We start from the raw sequence: 5,584 nt of genomic DNA on the forward strand, positions 1-5,584 counted from the left end.
TTAATTTAGGAGAAGTCCTTGCCATGAACAATCAAGGACAGAAGAAACCATTTAGGAGAAACTTCACTCCTATTAGCATGAGTTATGACACCGCATTTGATCGATTAAATGCAAAAGGTCTTATAACTCCTATTGGACTATTTGGCGACCCACCAGTTGAGAAGAGGTCGGCTTATTGGAACCCCAATGCACACTGCAAGTATCACCAAGGTAAGGGCCATCTCACTGAAAACTGTTGGAAGCTTAAGGAAGCTATCCAAGACTTAATCGACAACAACAAGCTGTCGTTGCCCCCTGCCAGTAAGAAGCCAAGCATTGACAATGCACCTCTCGCTCATACCCTGGCAATCTCTCATTAGACCTGTCAAAGAAATCCGTGTCAAAGAAAAAGAAGAGGAAATCTTTTTCGATGCCAAGGATAACCTCCCAGAACCGGCAAATAAGGAAGATATACAATTGCTCACACTGTCCATGAGGGAGGTATCGCAACTACTACGCGAAGCTCTCAAAGTTATGAACGAACTCCATAAGAAATATGATGAGCTTCCACTTCCGAAAGATGAACCTAAAAGAGAATTCACACCGGTGGGAACGACTTATGAGGCAAAGCATTTTCCCTTACAAGTCACTGAAAAACCCAAGAAGAGTAATAGAATTTACACTCTAATTGGGATCCCATATGCGCAAATGTTCGAAATGCTCTCCGAGAGTGGCGAGATCAAACCTCTCGAACCGAGACCATTCGAATCGTTGAAAAGGACGGATAGATATTACTGTCAGTATCATCAATCAGGGGGTCACACTATAGAAAATTGTTTCAAATTCAAGGATTTGGTACAGAAAATGATTGATGAAAAGAAACTAGTCCAAATTCAACAAGAAGAGGATGCGACCATCAATGGAGTTTGGGACAGTGATGAAGAAGATGTCTATCTGAAGGACATAGTAGGACCTTCACCTTCTGTGTCATATACCACAGATGACATTTGGGCTGAAGAAGACTCATCGATAGACGTCCTCACAAGATCCGGGAGAATGCAACCTCCCGTTTCAACACAACCTATGCCAACCACACAACAAGTTCCCATACCTATCATCGAAGACAATGATATTGTTAACCAGTTTAAGAAGACAAAAGTTGAGATGAATGTGTGGAAACTTCTGGCAACATCTCGAGAACATAGGTTGGATGTAATGAATGCCTAAGACAAAATCGGGATAGATTTTGACACTACTCCTGAGGGACTAGCCAACTTCCTCACAAGTGACCTTCCTAGTCCGATTAATTTGATCACCTTTTCTGACAAAGATTTACCCCCAGAAGGTGACAAACATTACAAGGCATTAAACCTCACAGTAGTTTGCAAGAGGATGAATGTTCCTATGACTCTTGTAGACAATGGATCGGCTATCAATGTCTGTCCACTTAGAACTGCGAGGATGCTCGGCATAAGGGACGAAGATTTAACTCTGTCCACACAAGGAATAAGGGCCTACGATAACACTCGTCGTCAAGCTCTTGGCAATATTACCCTAAATGTAACGGGAGGAGCAATAGAACATTGTACTACTTTCCAAGTAGTAGACATCAAAGCTTCATTTAACTTGTTGTTGGGACGCCCTTGGCTTCATGATCTAAAGGCCGTCCCTTCATCTCTCCACCAGCAAGTAAAAGCTATAGTTGGGGGAATTCCAATCACCATAGATGCTTCGCCTATGAGAATCAAATCCATAGAGAATCCAATCATTAATGTGGAGCACGATGAGGATGATGAAGATTTATGGGGCTTTAACGAAGAAGTCTCTTTAATCTAGGAGGATGAAAGGACCCCTCTTTGCCATGACCCCCATTCCAACATGATTGTCAACGCCATGCTGAAGAAACAAGGACACTTTCCTGGGATGACCCTAGGGAAGAAGAAAGCAATGGAAAAACTGCGGAAGTCACCTGGCCTCCCTAAGTTAGATACTTTCGGACTTGGTTTCGAACCGACTCGGAAGGATCTCAAGCGAGCCCAGGAAAAGTCGAAAGCACGTAGGGACGCTCGCATTCAAAAGAAAGCAATTCCAATGGATCAGTACCCTCTTACGCTTAATGGTCAGTTCATAAAAGAAGGAGAGGACTATCCATGCCATGAATTTCCCGAGCCATTTTTTGTAAACGGCATAAGACAAACGGGATTTGAGATTTTCTTGGATTTCTACTTCACTGATGAAATCCCAACTCCCGTCCACAAGGAGAAAGCACCCCCATGCTTTGACTTTGACGTCATGGGATTACTGTTCGGGCAAGAAAAGAATGAGCCAACTTATAAAGGAGATAACTCCTCGCTCATTCAAACAGTCCTACAAAGTGAAAGCTTCGATCCCTCGAAGCTAATTACTCCAGCTGAAGGATCACTACAGGGGTGGCGCAAGACTATCAAGGTGACTACTCCAAGCGGAAGGAAGATATCCATCACGACAGGGCAAGGACCGATGTTTGAAGAGTCGTCTGAGTCTGAGTCTGAGTCTGAGTCTTTTCCTTTAGAGTCTTCTAAGTCTTTAGCAGCAACACCTCCCCCTCTTATTTCTTCTCCTAGGATAGTTAGTGATCCAGTCCCTGAGGACATATCACTCTTTGATGTAATGATCTCAGAGTATAATAATATTTCTCATTCTCCTTACTTCTTGTGTTCTTCTCTAACCCAAGATGACGAGCATTGCTTAGATAACGATGAAAAAGACAAAGAAATTATTAAAGCAATGGAAACACTCGAAAAGAAAACACCGATAATCGAAGAAACTGAAACAGTTGATATCTCAAATGATTCAACTCATAAGAGAGAAGTTAAAATCAGATTAACATTGAATAAGTAAGAAAGAACCGATTTAATTAACTTACTTACAGAATTTATCGACGTATTTGCTTGGTCATATGAAGATATGCCAGGCATTAATAGAGAAATAGCTCAACACACTATACCACTAATTCCAGGAATGAAACCTGTAAAACAAAAGTTACATCGAATGAAACCCGACGTAGCACTTCAAATAAAAGAAGAAGTTCAAAAACAGATAACTGCAGGTTTCATCAAAGTATCCAAATACCCCGAATGGGTCGCCAACGTCGTCCCAGTTCCGAAGAAAGACGGAAGGGTAAGGATGTGTGTCGACTATCGAGATCTAAATAAGGCAAGTCCAAAGGACGACTTCCCTTTGCCACACATCTATATTCTGGTAGATAACACGGCAAATCACGCGCTTCTTTCGTTTATGGATGGATACGCATGTTACAACCAGATTCTCATGGCAGAAGAAGACATGGAGAAAACAACCTTCATAACGCCATGGGGCACTTACTGCTACACGGTAATGCCATTCGGGTTGAAAAACGCGGGTGCCACTTACCAACGTGCAGCAACTGCTTTACTCCATGACATGATGCACAAAGAAGTCGAAATATACGTCGACGACATGATTGTAAAATCAAAAGACTGTCCAGGCCATCAAGTAGCCTTAAGAAAAAATTTCGAAAGGCTAAGGAAATATAATATGAGGTTGAATCCATCTAAGTGTGCTTTTGGAGTCACCTCAGGCAAGCTTTTGGGTTATGTCATTAGAGGAATAGAGGTAGACCCAACCAAGATCAAAGCAATCATGTCCATGCCACCGCCCAAGACTGAGAAATAGATTCGAGGGTTTATTGGCCGGTTGCAATACATAAGTAGGTTCATATCAAAACTAACGACGATATGTGAGCCAATCTTCAAGAAGCTCAAGAAGAATGTACCAGTAATATGGGATGACGAGTGTCAAAAAGCCTTTGAAAAGATCAAAGCCTATCTCGCAAATCCTCCCGTATTAGCACCAGCACTCCCCGGAACACCTCTTAGGTTATATTTGACGGTTACCAAAGAGACAATGGGAGCTATGCTAGCACAAGAGGTAGAAGGCAAAGAGAACGCAATCTATTACCTAAGCAAAAAGATGCTCGAATACGAAGCACGCTATACACCACTCGAAAAGTTTTGCCTCGCCTTGGTGTGAGCCACAACTAAGTTAAGACATTACATGCTGGTGCATACCGTCTTCGTAGTCTCCCGATTAGATCCACTCAAGTATCTATTCAAGAAATCTACACTCAATGGACGCATTTCAAGATGGATAGTCAATCTAGCCCAGTTTGATGTAAGGTTTATGCCACAAAAAGCTATCAAAGGGTCCGTGGTGTCAGACTTTCTAGCAGATTTTCCAATAGAAGACTCGACGCCAATACAAGATAATGAATTTCCAGATGAAGACCTAATGGTTACTGAAGATGATACCTGGACCTTGTACTTCGACGGAGCCTCAAACCAAAAGGGATGTGGCGTTGGAGTACTACTTGTATCACCCAAAGAAGAGCATGTTCCAATCTCCATAAAGCTTGATTTCGACGTTACCAACAATGCTGCTGAATATGAAGCGTGCGTGGTAGGCCTTGAAACAGCTTTGGCATTGGGAGTAAAGAAGTTAAGGATATTTGGAGACTCTTCTTTGATCATCAATCAGATATCTAAAAGGTGGAAAGTAAGGAGCGAAAGTCTAGCCCCTTACCAAACCTATCTGGAAACTCTTACCGATCAGTTAGAGAAGGTAGAATACACATATCTACCTAGAGAAGAAAACCAATTTGTTGATGCCTTGGCAAGATTAGCCTCAATGGTTAGGATTCCCACGGAAATCGAGAAAATGCCTCTAACTATTGAAAAAAGGCACAAATTGGCATACATGCATCCAGGCCATAGAAGACGACGAAGTAGTCCAAGGCGAAGAAGAAGAAGAAGAAGAAGAGTCGTGGTACACGGACATACTCAATCATGTCACCAATGGAGAATACCCTCCTCATGCTGACAAAAGAGCAAAACGAGCGTTGAGGCTTTTGGCTTCCCAATATGTACTCATAGACAACGAGCTACATAAATGGGTACCTAAAGGTCGAGTTCTCCTATGTGTAGGAAAGAAGGATGCACAAAGAGCAATGAGAATAGTCCACGAAGGAATCTGTGGCACTCATATAAATGGCAAAATGTTAGTCCAAAAGATAATGCGAAAAGGATATTATTGGACTACGATGAATAGGGATTGCCATCAATACGTAAAAAGATGCCCTAAGTGCCAAATTTATGCCAATTTACAACATGTTCCTCCATCTTTGCTCTACACCTACACATCTCCATGGTCATTCTCTACATGGGGAATTGACATCATCGGCAAAATCACTCCCCCAGGAACAGGAGGCCACGAATATATCCTAGTAGCAATCGATTACTTCACAAAGTGGGTCGAAGCGCAATCATACGCTAAACTCACTGCAAAACATGTAGCACTCTTTATCGAGAGAAATATTATTTGTCGATACGGAGTCCCACATGAAATGATAAGTGACAATGGAACTCACTTTCAAGCCGAATGTGAAGAATTGCTACAAAAATATGGCATTCAACATCATCATTCTTCCCCTTATAGAACTCAAGCAAATGGAGTAGTCGAGGCAGCTAATAAAAATTTAAAAACTATCATCGAAAAAATGACGGAGAATTATAAGGATTGGCCTGACAAA

Source organism: Chenopodium album, chromosome 2 (assembly GCF_948465745.1).
Source record: "Chenopodium album chromosome 2, dcCheAlbu1.1, whole genome shotgun sequence".
In the NCBI taxonomy this organism is placed as follows: Eukaryota; Viridiplantae; Streptophyta; class Magnoliopsida; order Caryophyllales; family Amaranthaceae; genus Chenopodium; species Chenopodium album.